We start from the raw sequence: 15,719 nt of genomic DNA on the forward strand, positions 1-15,719 counted from the left end.
CAGAGTTCAGTGGAGTCACGGCTCTGGGTACTACCGCACCATCTCCAGTCTGTTCTGGACGGTGAAGAGAACCCTGGTGGCATGTCTTGTGGGGTATCTGAGCTGTGTGCTAGTCATTTGAACGGACGGCTCGGTGCCACCCACATGTCAGTACCTCTCACAAAGACGAGTAGTGATGCAGTCAATCACTCATCTACTGAGCCAGGAGAGATTGAAATGCATGTCATTGATGTTAGCTCTCTGTGTTCATTTGAAGGCCAGCCGTGCTGTTCTGTCCTGGGCCAACTGTAATCTCCCTCTTCGTGGTACTTATGACTGGAGAGGAGACCACATGACTGGACAGTAGACCACATGACTGGACAGGAGACCACATGACTGGACAGGAGACCACATGTCTGGACAGTAGACCACATGACTGGACAGGAGACCATATGACTGGACAGTAGACCACATGACTGGACAGTAGTCCATATGACTGGACAGGAGACAACATGACTGGACAGGAGACCACATTACTGGACAGTAGACCAGTAGACCACATGACTGGACAGGAGACAACATGACTGGACAGTAGACCATATGACTAGACAGGATACAACATGACTGGACAGGAGACCACATGACTGGACAGTAGACCATATGACTGGACAGTAGTCCATATGACTGGACAGGAGATAACATGACTGGACATGAGACCACATGACTGGACAGTAGACCAGTAGACCACATGACTGGACAGGAGACAACATGACTGGACAGTAGACCATATGACTAGACAGGATACAACATGACTGGACAGGAGACCATATGACTGGACAGTAGTCCATATGACTGGACAGGATACAACATGACTGGACAGTAGACCAGTAGACCATATGACTGGACAGGATACAACATGACTGGACAGGAGACCATATGACTGGACAGTAGACCATATGACTGGACAGGAGACCATATGACTGGACAGTAGACCAGGAGACCATATGACTGGACAGGATACAACATGACTGGACAGGATACAACATGACTAGACAGGATACAACATGACTGGACAGGATACAATATGACTGGACAGGATACAATATGACTGGACAGGATACAATATGACTGGACAGTAGTCCATATGACTGGACAGGATACAACATGACTGGACAGGATACAATATGACTGGACAGGATACAATATGACTGGACAGGATACAATATGACTGGACAGGAGACCATATGACTGGACAGGATACAATATGACTGGACAGTAGTCCATATGACTGGACAGGATACAACATGACTGGACAGGATACAATATGACTGGACAGGATACAATATGACTGGACAGGATACAATATGACTGGACAGGAGACCATATGACTGGACAGGATACAATATGACTGGACAGTAGTCCATATGACTGGACAGGATACAACATGACTGGACAGGATACAATATGACTGGACAGGATACAATATGACTGGACAGGATACAATATGACTGGACAGGAGACCATATGACTGGACAGGATACAATATGACTGGACAGGATACAATATGACTGGACAGGATACAATATGACTGGACAGGATACAATATGACTGGACAGGATACAATATGACTGGACAGGATACAATATGACTGGACAGGATACAACATGACTGGACAGGAGACCATATGACTGGACAGTAGTCCATATGACTGGACAGGATACAATATGACTGGACAGGATACAACATGACTGGACAGGATACAACATGACTGGACAGGAGACCAGTAGACCATATGACTGGACAGGATACAACATGACTGGACAGGATACAATATGACTGGACAGGATACAATATGACTGGACAGGATACAATATGACTGGACAGGATACAATATGACTGGACAGGATACAACATGACTGGACAGGAGACCATATGACTGGACAGGAGACCATATGACTGGACAGTAGTCCATATGACTGGACAGTAGTCCATATGACTGGACAGTAGTCCATATGACTGGACAGTAGTCCATATGACTGGACAGGATACAACATGACTGGACAGTAGTCCATATGACTGGACAGTAGTCCATATGACTGGACAGGATACAACATGACTGGACAGTAGTCCATATGACTGGACAGTAGTCCATATGACTGGACAGGATACAACATGACTGGACAGTAGTCCATATGACTGGACAGTAGTCCATATGACTGGACAGTAGTCCATATGACTGGACAGGATACAACATGACTGGACAGTAGACAACATGACTGGACAGTAGACCAGTAGACCACATCACTGGACAGGAGACCAGTAGACCACATGACTGGACAGTAGACCAGTAGACCACATGACTGGACAGGAGACCAGTAGACCACGTGACTGGACAGGAGACCAGTAGACCACATGACTGGACAGTAGACCAGTAGACCATATGACTGGACAGTAGACCAGTAGACCACATGACTGGACAGGAGACCAGTAGACCACATGACTGGACAGTAGACCAGTAGACCATATGACTGGACAGTAGACCAGTAGACCACATGACTGGACAGTAGACCAGTAGACCACATGACTGGACAGGATACAATATGACTGGACAGGATACAATATGACTGGACAGGATACAATATGACTGGACAGGATACAATATGACTGGACAGGATACAACATGACTGGACAGGAGACCATATGACTGGACAGTAGTCCATATGACTGGACAGGATACAATATGACTGGACAGGATACACCATGACTGGACAGGAGACCATATGACTGGACAGTAGACCATATGACTGGACAGGAGACCATATGACTGGACAGTAGACCAGGAGACCATATGACTGGACAGGATACAACATGACTGGACAGGATACAACATGACTAGACAGGATACAACATGACTGGACAGGATACAATATGACTGGACAGGATACAATATGACTGGACAGGATACAATATGACTGGACAGTAGTCCATATGACTGGACAGGATACAACATGACTGGACAGGATACAATATGACTGGACAGGATACAATATGACTGGACAGGATAAAATATGACTGGACAGGAGACCATATGACTGGACAGGATACAATATGACTGGACAGTAGTCCATATGACTGGACAGGATACAACATGACTGGACAGGATACAATATGACTGGACAGGATACAATATGACTGGACAGGATACAATATGACTGGACAGGATACAATATGACTGGACAGGAGACCATATGACTGGACAGGATACAATATGACTGGACAGTAGTCCATATGACTGGACAGGATACAACATGACTGGACAGGATACAATATGACTGGACAGGATACAATATGACTGGACAGGATACAATATGACTGGACAGGAGACCATATGACTGGACAGGATACAATATGACTGGACAGGATACAATATGACTGGACAGGATACAATATGACTGGACAGGATACAATATGACTGGACAGGATACAATATGACTGGACAGGATACAACATGACTGGACAGGAGACCATATGACTGGACAGTAGTCCATATGACTGGACAGGATACAATATGACTGGACAGGATACAACATGACTGGACAGGATACAACATGACTGGACAGGAGACCAGTAGACCATATGACTGGACAGGATACAACATGACTGGACATGATACAATATGACTGGACAGGATACAATATGACTGGACAGGATACAATATGACTGGACAGGATACAATATGACTGGACAGGATACAACATGACTGGACAGGAGACCATATGACTGGACAGGAGACCATATGACTGGACAGTAGTCCATATGACTGGACAGTAGTCCATATGACTGGACAGTAGTCCATATGACTGGACAGTAGTCCATGACTGGACAGGATACAACATGACTGGACAGTAGTCCATATGACTGGACAGTAGTCCATATGACTGGACAGGATACAACATGACTGGACAGTAGTCCATATGACTGGACAGTAGTCCATATGACTGGACAGTAGTCCATATGACTGGACAGGATACAACATGACTGGACAGTAGTCCATATGACTGGACAGTAGTCCATATGACTGGACAGTAGTCCATATGACTGGACAGGATACAACATGACTGGACAGTAGACAACATGACTGGACAGTAGACCAGTAGACCACATGACTGGACAGTAGACCAGTAGACCACATGACTGGACAGGAGACCAGTAGACCACGTGACTGGACAGGAGACCAGTAGACCACATGACTGGACAGTAGACCAGTAGACCATATGACTGGACAGTAGACCAGTAGACCACATGACTGGACAGGAGACCAGTAGACCATATGACTGGACAGTAGACCAGTAGACCACATGACTGGACAGGAGACCAGTAGACCACATGACTGGACAGTAGACCAGTAGACCATATGACTGGACAGTAGACCAGTAGACCACATGACTGGACAGGATACAATATGACTGGACAGGATACAATATGACTGGACAGGATACAATATGACTGGACAGGATACAATATGACTGGACAGGATACAACATGACTGGACAGGAGACCATATGACTGGACAGTAGTCCATATGACTGGACAGGATACAATATGACTGGACAGGATACACCATGACTGGACAGGATACAACATGACTGGACAGGAGACCAGTAGACCATATGACTGGACAGTAATCCATATGACTGGACAGGAGACCATATGACTGGACAGTAGTCCATATGACTGGACAGTAGTCCATATGACTGGACAGTAGTCCATATGACTGGACAGGATACAACATGACTGGACAGTAGTCCATATGACTGGACAGTAGTCCATATGACTGGAACAGGATACAACATGACTGGACAGTAGTCCATATGACTGGACAGTACGTCCATATGACTGGACAGTAGTCCATATGACTGGACAGGATACAACATGACTGGACAGTAGACAACATGACTGGACAGTAGACCAGTAGACCACATCACTGGACAGGAGACCAGTAGACCACATGACTGGACAGTAGACCAGTAGACCACATGACTGGACAGGAGACCAGTAGACCACATGACTGGACAGGAGACCAGTAGACCACATGACTGGACAGTAGACCATTAGACCATATAACTGGACAGTAGACCAGTAGACCACATGACTGGACAGGAGACCAGTAGACCACATGACTGGACAGTAGACCAGTAGACCATATGACTGGACAGTAGACCAGTAGACCACATGACTGGACAGTAGACCAGTAGACCACATGACTGGACAGGATACAACATGACTGGACAGTAGTCCATATGACTGGACAGTAGTCCATATGACTGGACAGGATACACATGACTGGACAGTAGTCCATTTGACTGGACAGTAGTCCATATGACTGGACAGTAGTCCATATGACTGGACAGTAGTCAATATGACTGGACAGGATACAACATGACTGGACAGTAGTCCATATGACTGGACAGTAGTCCATATGACTGGACAGTAGTCCATATAACTGGACAGTAGTCCATATGACTGGACAGTAGTCCATATGACTGGACAGGAGACAACATGACTGGACAGTAGACCAGTAGACCACATGACTGGACAGGAGACCACATGACTGGACAGTAGACCATATGACTGGACAGTAGACCATATGACTGGACAGGAGACAACATGACTGGACAGTAGACCATATGACTGGACAGTAGACCATATGACTGGACAGTAGTCCATATGACTGGACAGTAGTCCATATGACTGGACAGGAGACCACATGACTGGACAGTAGACCAGTAGACAACATGACTGGACAGGAGACAACATGACTGGACAGGAGACCATATGACTGGACAGTAGACCAGTAGACCATATGACTGGACAGGATACAACAAGACTGGACAGTAGACCAAATCAAATCAAATCAAATGTATTTGTCACATACACATGGTTAGCAGATGTTAATGCGAGTGTAGCGAAATGCTTGTGCTTCTAGTTCCGACAATGCAGTAATAACGAACAAGTAATCTAACTAACAATTCCAAAAAAAACTACTGTCTTATACACAATGTAAGGGGATAAAGAATATGTACATAAGGATATATGAATGAGTGATGGTACAGAGCAGCATAGGCAAGATACAGTAGATGATATCGAGTACAGTATATACATATGAGATGAGTATGTAAACCAAGTGGCATAGTTAAAGTGGCTAGTGATACATGTATTACATAAGGATGCAGTCGATGATATAGAGTACAGTATCTACGTATGCATATGAGATGAATAATGTAGGGTAAGTAACATTATATAAGGTAGCATTGTTTAAAGTGGCTAGTGATATATTTACATCATTTCCCATCAATTCCCATGATTAAAGTGGCTGGAGTAGAGTCAGTGGCATTGACAGTGTGTTGGCAGTAGCCACTCAATGTTAGTGGTGGCTGTTTAACAGTCTGATGGCCTTGAGATAGAAGCTGTTTTTCAGTCTCTCGGTCCCAGCTTTGATGCACCTGTACTGACCTCGCCTTCTGGATGACAGCGGGGTGAACAGGCATTGGCTCGGGTGGTTGATGTCCTTGATGATCTTTATGGCCTTCCTGTAGCATCGGGTGGTGTAGGTGTCCTGGAGGGCAGGTAGTTTGCCCCCGGTGATGCGTTGTGCAGACCTCACTACCCTCTGGAGAGCCTTACGGTTGAGGGCGGTGCAGTTGCCATACCAGGCGGTGATACAGCCCGACAGGATGCTCTCGATTGTGCATCTGTAGAAGTTTGTGAGTGCCTTTGGTGACAAGCCGAATTTCTTCAGCCTCCTGAGGTTGAAGAGGCGCTGCTGCGCCTTCCTCACGATGCTGTCTGTGTGAGTGGACCAATTCAGTTTGTCTGTGATGTGTATGCCGAGGAACTTAAAACTTGCTACCCTCTCCACTACTGTTCCATCGATGTGGATGGGGGGGTGTAGACCATATGACTGGACAGGATACAACATGACTGGACAGTAGACCAGTAGACCATATGACTTGACAGTAGACCACATGACTGGGCAGTAGACCATATGACTGGACAGTAGACCAGCAGACCTTATGACTGGACAGTAGACCATATGACTGGACAGTAATCCATATGACTGGACAGTAGACCATATGACTGGACAGTAGACCATATGACTGGACAGTAGACCAGTAGTCCATATGACCGGACAGTAGACCATATGACTGGGCAGTAGACCATATGACTGGACAGTAGACCATATGACTGGACAGTAATCCATATGACTGGACAGTAGACCATATGACTGGACAGTAGACCATATGACTGGGCAGTAGACTGGGCAGTAGTCAATATGACTGGGCAGTAGACTGGGCAGTAGTCTATATGACTGGACAGTAGTCCATATGACTGGACAATTGACCATATGACTGGGCAGTAGACCATATGACTGGGCAGTAGACCAGTAGACCATATGACTGGACAGTAGTCTATATGACTGGGCAGTAGACCAGTAGACCATATGACTGGACAGTAGTCTATATGACTGGGCAGTAGACCATATGACTGGGCAGTAGACCATATGACTGGGCAGTAGTCTATATGACTGGGCAGTAGACCATATGACTGGGCAGTAGACCATATGACTGGGCAGTAGACCATATGACTGGGCAGTAGTCTATATGACTGGGCAGTAGTCTATATGACTGGGCAGTAGACCCGTAGACCATATGACTGGACAGAAGACCAGTAAACCATATGACTGGACAGTAGACCATATGACTGGACAGAAGACCATATGACCTGGCCTGACATGTCTATATAATGTGACCTTCTGACCTGGCCTGACATGTCTATATAATGTGACCTTCTGACCTGGCCTGACATGTCTATATAATGTGACCTTCTGACCTGGCCTGACACGTCTATATAAAACTAATAACAGGATGTGACCATCATATTGCCCTTCCTTCACAAGGTGGATATGAATTCAACGAGGCTGACAAGGCTGTCACACAGACTTGAGAAGCAGTTCTTTCCCCCTTTGTTTTATCTCTCTCTGTGTGTGTGTGTGTGTGTGTGTGTGTGGTGTGTGTGTGTGTGTGTGTGTGTGTGTGTGTGTGTGTGTGTGTGTGTGTGTGTGTTGCCGACTCATTGGCTTGGCTAGCACATCCTCAGTGTGTGTCAGCTCTGGTCATGACATGCTCAGTGAAGGATGTGTTGAGCTCAGCGAGGGGAATTCTGCTCTACTGTGGAGCGATGGTCCAGCCAGGAACACACACACACACACACACACACACACACACACACACACACACACACACACACACACACACACACACACACACACACACACACACACACACACACACACACTCACACACTCACACACACAGAGAGAGCGAGAGCCAGGAGCTTGAACTGATGTCATACGAATTACTCCTGGAAAAATGTCTGTTCAACGGGGGAGTCTGTTTAACGGGGGAGTCTGTTCAACGGGGGAGTCTGTTCAACGGGGGAGGCTGTTCAACGGGGGAGTCTGTTCAACGGGGGAGGCTGTTCAATGGGCACAGTAGTCTTGATATTTCTATATCCCACATGAAGCTAAGGACACTGTTGCTACAACATTGTCTCATCATGCAGTCTCTCTCTCCTAAGGACACTGTTGCTACAACATCGTCTCATCATTTGTCCCTCTTTCCCTCCAGTTTAATCTAATGTTTAGGCTAATTGGTGGGGCCCAATTACATCTTCGGAGTCAGTTTCATTAACACACACACACACACACACTTTAGTTTGATCACATAATCTCTAAGTGTTTATGCATTCATAATCAATTACAGCATGATACTTCACAGTGCCATGGGGCTCTCTCCTTCTCCCTCTCTCTCTCTTTCTTTCTCTTCCCCCTCTCTCTCTCTCTCTCTCTCTCTCTCTCTCTCTCGACATAATGAGGATGGTTCTCATGTATCATCCTCAACCCTGGGACGGTATGTGTGTGCTTGTGTTGGGTCTAGAATCCCCTAAATTAGGACTGTTGTCTGGGTGTAAAGGGACGTATCTGCTGCTGTGACTGGGAGATCAATAACTATTGATTCAAACTATGGCAATGAGGTAATGAAGATGCTTCTGTCAATGCTGAGGTTGGGGAGAGGGTTTGTCCCAAATCTCACCCTGTTCCCGATATAATGCACGGTGGGCCTTGGTCAAAAGTAGTGCACTTACATTGGGAACATCTTATCCCAATGACTCCTACACTACCTGATATCAACATGATATCAACATGATATCAACATGATATTCCACTGACTCCTACCCTACCTGATATCAACATGATATCAACATGATATCCCAATGACTCCTACACTACCAGATATCAACATGATATCCCAATGACTCCTACACTACCTGATATCAACATGATATCAACATGATATCCCAATGACTCCTACACTACCTGATATCAACATGATATCCCAATGACTCCTACACTACCTGATATCAACATGATATCCCAATGACTCCTACACTACCTGATATCAACATGATATCCCAATGACTCCTACACTACCTGATATCAACATGATATCCCAATGACTCCTATACTACCTGATATCAACATGATATCAACATGATATCCCAATGACTCCTACACTACCTGATATCAACATGATATCAACATGATATCCCAATAACTCCTACACTACCTGATATCAACATGATATCAACATGATATCCCACTGACTCCTACACTACCTGATATCAACATGATATCCCAATGACTCCTACACTACCTGATATCAACATGATATCCCAATGACTCCTATACTACCTGATATCAACATGATATCAACATGATATCCCAATAACTCCTACACTACCTGATATCAACATGATATCAACATGATATCCCACTGACTCCTACACTACCTGATATCAACATGATATCCCAATAACTCCTACACTGCCTGATATCAACATGATATCAACATGATATCCCACTGACTCCTACACTACCTGATATCAACATGATATCAACATGATATCCCAATAACTCCTACACTACCTGATATCAACATGATATCCCACTGACTCCTACACTACCTGATATGAACATGATATCAACATGATATCTCACTGACTCCTACCCTACCTGATATCAACATGATATCCCACTGACTCCTACACTACCTGATATCAACATGATATCCCAATTGACTCCTACACTACCTGATATCAACATGATATCAACATGATATCCCGATGACTCCTACACTACCTGATATCAACATGATATCAACATGATATCCCACTGACTCCTACACTACCTGATATCAACATGATATCAACATGATATCCCAATGACTCCTACACTACCTGATATCAACATGATATCAACATGATATCCCAATGACTCCTACACTACCTGATATCAACATGATATCAACATGATATCTCACTGACTCCTACCCTACCTGATATCAACATGATATCAACATGATTTCTCACTGACTCCTACACTACCGGATCAACATGATATCAACATGATATCCCACTGACTCCTACCCTACCTGATATCAACATGATATCAACATGATATCCCACTGACTCCTACACTATCTGATATCAACATGATATCCCACTGGCTGCTACACTACCTGATATCAACATGATATCAACATGATATCCCACTGACTCCTACACTACCTGATATCAACATGATATCAACATGATATCTCACTGACTCCTACACTACCGGATCAACATGATATCAACATGATATCAACATGATATCCCAATGACTCCTACACTACCTGATATCAACATGATATCCCAATGACTCCTACACTACCTGATATCAACATGATATCCCAATGACTCCTACACTACCTGATATCAACATGATATCCCAATGACTCCTACACTACCTGATATCAACATGATATCCCAATGAATCCTACACTACCTGATATCAACATGATATCAACATGAGATCCCACTGGCTGCTGCACTACCTGATCAACATGATATCAATATGATATCCCACTGACTCCTACACTACCTGATCAACATGATATCAACATGATATCCCACTGATCCTACACTACCTGATATCAACATGATATCCCACTGACTCCTACACTACCTGATCAACATGATATCAACATAATATCCCAATGACTCCTACACTACCTGATATCAACATGATATCAACATGATATACCACTGACTCCTACACTACCTGATATCAACATGATATCAACACGATATACCACTGACTCCTACACTACCTGATATCAACATGATATCCCACTGACTCCTACACTACCTGATATCAACATGATATCCCACTGACTCCTACACTACCTGATATCAACATGATATCCCACTGACTCCTACACTACCTGATATCAACATGATATCAACATGATATCCCACTGACTCCTACACTACCTGATATCAACATGATATCAACGTGATATCCCATTGACTCCTACACTACCTGATATCACCATGATATCAACATGATATCCCACTGACTCCTACACTACCTGATATCAACATGATATCAACATGATATACCACTGACTCCTACACTATCTGATCAACATGATATCACACTGACTCCTACTCTACCTGCTATCAACATGATATCAACATGGTATCCCACTGATTCCTACACTACCTGATCAACATGATATCAACATGATATCACACTGACTCCTACACTACCTGATCAACATGATATCAACATGATATCCCACTGACTCCTACACTACCTGATCAAAGGTACAGCAGAGGTTGGATGTATCCCTGTAGAGCAGAGGTTGGATGTATCCCTGTAGAGCAGAGGTTGGATGTATCCCTGTAGAGCAGAGGTTGGATGTTTCCCCGTAGAGCAGAGGTTGGATGTATCCCTGTAGAGCAGAGGTTTGATGTATCCCTGTAGAGCAGAGGTTGGATGTATCCCTGTAGAGCAGAGGTTGGATGTATCCCTGTAGAGCAGAGGTTGGATGTATCCCTGTAGAGCAGAGGTTGGATGTATCCCTGTAGAGCAGAGGTTGGATGTATCCCTGTAGAGCAGAGGTTGGATGTTTCCCCGTAGAGCAGAGGTTGGATGTATCCCTGTAGAGCAGAGGTTGGATGTATCCCTGTAGAGCAGAGGTTGGATGTATCCCCGTAGAGCAGAGGTTGGATGTATCCCCGTAGAGCAGAGGTTGGATGTATCCCTGTAGAGCAGAGGTTGGATGTATCCCTGTAGAGCAGAGGTTGGATGTATCCCCGTAGAGCAGAGGTTGGATGTATCCCTGTAGAGCAGAGGTTGGATGTATCCCCGTAGAGCAGAGGTTGGATGTATCCCTGTAGAGCAGAGGTTGGATGTATCCCCGTAGAGCAGAGGTTGGATGTATCCCTGTAGAGCAGAGGTTGGATGTTTCCCCGTAGAGCAGAGGTTGGATGTATCCCTGTAGAGCAGAGGTTGGATGTATCCCTGTAGAGCAGAGGTTGGATGTTTCCCCGTAGAGCAGAGGTTGGATGTATCCCCGTAGAGCAGAGGTTTGATGTATCCCCGTAGAGCAGAGGTTGGATGTATCCCCGTAGACCAGAGGTTTGATGTATCCCCGTAGAGCAGAGGTTGGATGTATCCCTGTAGAGCAGAGGTTGGATGTATCCCTGTAGAGCAGAGGTTGGATGTATCCCTGTAGAGCAGAGGTTGGATGTATCCCCGTAGAGCAGAGGTTGGATGTATCCCTGTAGAGCAGAGGTTGGATGTATCCCTGTAGAGCAGAGGTTGGATGTATCCCTGTAGAGCAGAGGTTTGATGTACCTTCCTGGAGACTGTGGCTGTCTGTGTAGGTCATTCTCTCTCGGAGTCATGATTAAAGGAGTTCGCTTGGTTACGTTACTGCCAGAGGAACATGACGTCTGTAGCACTGCGTTATTACCATATTAAAGACCTTAGATACTTCCGTTCATCCATATTGACGTGTTAAAAGGCTGTAAAAAGGCCTTGCACATCAAGTTCAGAGTTCTGAAAACTAGTAACCGAAGAGAATATTAGATATTTAGAGTTCTGAAAACTAGTAACAGGGGAGAATATTAGATATTTAGAGGTCTGAAAACTAGTAACCGAAGAGAATATTAGATATTTAGAGTTCTGAAAACTAGTAACCGAAGATAATATTAGATATTTAGACTCTGAAAACTAGTAACCGAAGAGAATATTAGATATTTAGACTCTGAAAACTAGTAACAGGAGAGAATATTAGATATTTAGACTTCTGAAAACTAGTAAAAGGAGAGAATATTAGATATTTAGACTCTGAAAACTAGTAACCGAAGAGAATATTAGATATTTAGAGTTCTGAAAACTAGTAACAGGAGAGAATATTAGATATTTAGACTTCTGAAAACTTGTAACATAATATATATATATATATATATTAGATATATGGTGACTTAGATGGTGTTGAAATACTCTCTTGATTCTTGTCAGAAAATCCATAACTTTTTGTGATAAAAAAGAGATTGCCGCAGATATGCTTTTAGGAAAAAGGATTCTCCAGGCCTTTGTCCCAGAAGAAGAACCCTTTATAGAGATAGAACCGTATTATCTACATAGAACCCTTTATAGAGGTTCTGAAAACTAGTAATGATCTACATAGAACTCTTTATATAGATAGAACTGTATTATCTACATAGAACCCTTTATAGAGGTAGAACCGTATTATCTACACAGAACCCTTTATAGAGGTAGAACCGTATTATCTACACAGAACCCTTTATAGAGGTAGAACCGTATTATCTACACAGAACCCTTTATAGAGGTAGAACCTTATTATCTACATAGAACTCTTTATAGAGGTAGAACTGTATTATCTACATAGAACCCTTTATAGAGGTAGAACATTATTATCTACATAGGTTCTAAAGTCATGACTCAGTTTGAGATCTCCATGTGAAGAAGGTTCTAAAGACATGACTCAGTTTGAGATCTCCATGTGAAGAAGGTTCTAAAGTCATGACTCAGTTTGAGATCGCCATGTGAAGAAGGTTCTAAAGTCATGACTCAGTTTGAGATCGCCATGTGAAGAAGGTTCTAAAGTCATGACTCAGTTTGAGATCTCCATGTGAAGAAGGTTCTAAAGACATGACTCAGTTTGAGATCTCCATGTGATTCCTGATTGTCCCCATTCTTCTGTCAGCACTGTCTGTATCTGCTATCTGCCAGGGACATGTTAACTAGTTCTATGTTAACCAGTTCTATGTTAACTAGTTCCATGTTAACTATTTAATTAGTTCTATGTTAACCAGTTCAATGTTAACTAGTTCCATGTTAACCAGCTCCATTTTAACCAGCTCCATGTTAACTAGTTCTATGTTAACCAGTTCAATGTTAACCAGTGTGTGTGTGTGTGTGTGTGTGTGTGTGTGTGTGTGTGTGTGTGTGTGTGTGTGTGTGTGTGTGTGTGTGTGTGAGTCAAATCAAATCAAATTTTATTTGTCACATACACATGGTTAGCAGATGTTAGTGCGAGTGTAGCGAAATGCTTGTGCTTCTAGTTCCGACAATGCAGTAATAACCAACAAGTAATCTAGCTAACAATTCCAAAACTACTACCTTATAGACACAAGTGTAAGGGGATAAAGAATATGTACATAAAGATATATGAATGAGTGATGGTACAGAGCAGCATAGGCCGTGTGTGTGTGTGTGCGTGCGTGTGTGTGTGCGTGTGTGTGTGTGTGTGTGTGTGTGTGTGTGCATTCGGTCTTTGACAACATGCATCATTGCTTCGTGTGTTTCAAATTGATTAAAAAAATCAAATCACCGTCCGCAGTCTGAGTGCCATCGATCTGCTTTCTCTGCTTGTGTTCTCATAGACGGAGCCTGTTTGCCCTCCTTCCTATAGATTAACCGGTGACCCACTGGGTCAGGGAAGCTGGTGTATGTCTGTGTGAATGGTTGGGTGATGGTGTACATATTCATTACATTATAATTGATGCCTTGTTATTCTTATAGTCCACTGACGTTGAGTTTCTGTCTGAGTCAGAGCGTTGAAACTAATTAAAACAACTTCATTTGATTCCATTGGACTTTTCTGCTCTTTCCAGCCTGGCTTTGATCCGGGGGATCACTGACAGTGCTGTGGTTTGTTTTGTGGGTTATGAAAGCAGGGTCCAGGAAACATCATGTCCCTGACAAGGCCAGACTCTAGAAGCAACTCTAACAGTCCTAGCAGTGAGGTCAGGAAGACTCTCAAGCTGTCTGTGATGGGTGTTCCTCATCTGGCTGTCCTGAGGTCACACGCGCACAAACACGCACGCACACACACATACACACACACATACACACACACGCACGCACGCGCGCACACACACACACACACACACACACACACACACACACACACACACACACACACACACACACACACACACACACACACACACACACACACACACAAACTCATCAGGGTTCCCAGTGTTTGTGTGAGCTCTTAGTAGTTCCAGGATCTACCCCTGCTGCTGGTCCCTCCCTCTCTCCCTCTCCCCACCCAGCCCTCACTCCTCTCTCTCCCCTCCCAGCCCTCTCTCCCCTCCCAGCCCTCTCTCCCCTCCCAGCCCTCTCTCCCCTCCCAGCCCTCTCTCCCCTCCCAGCCCTCTCTCCCTTCTCTGCCTGCTCTCCTCTCTCCCCTCCCAGCTCTCTAACCTCTCTCCCCTCCCTGCCTGCTCTCCTCTCTACCCTCCCAGCTCTCTCT

General features: G+C 44.4%; 1 protein-coding gene across 1 annotated transcript in view; it reads left to right on the forward strand.

Moving 5' to 3' along the window:
- Positions 1–15,719, forward strand: part of LOC109885762 (disintegrin and metalloproteinase domain-containing protein 12) — a 137,516-nt gene that overhangs the window by 81,824 nt on the left and 39,973 nt on the right. The gene's annotated exons all lie outside the window — the stretch shown is intronic.

The sequence above is a fragment of the Oncorhynchus kisutch genome, unplaced genomic scaffold, assembly GCF_002021735.2.
Source record: "Oncorhynchus kisutch isolate 150728-3 unplaced genomic scaffold, Okis_V2 scaffold634, whole genome shotgun sequence".
NCBI lineage: Eukaryota > Metazoa > Chordata > Actinopteri > Salmoniformes > Salmonidae > Oncorhynchus > Oncorhynchus kisutch.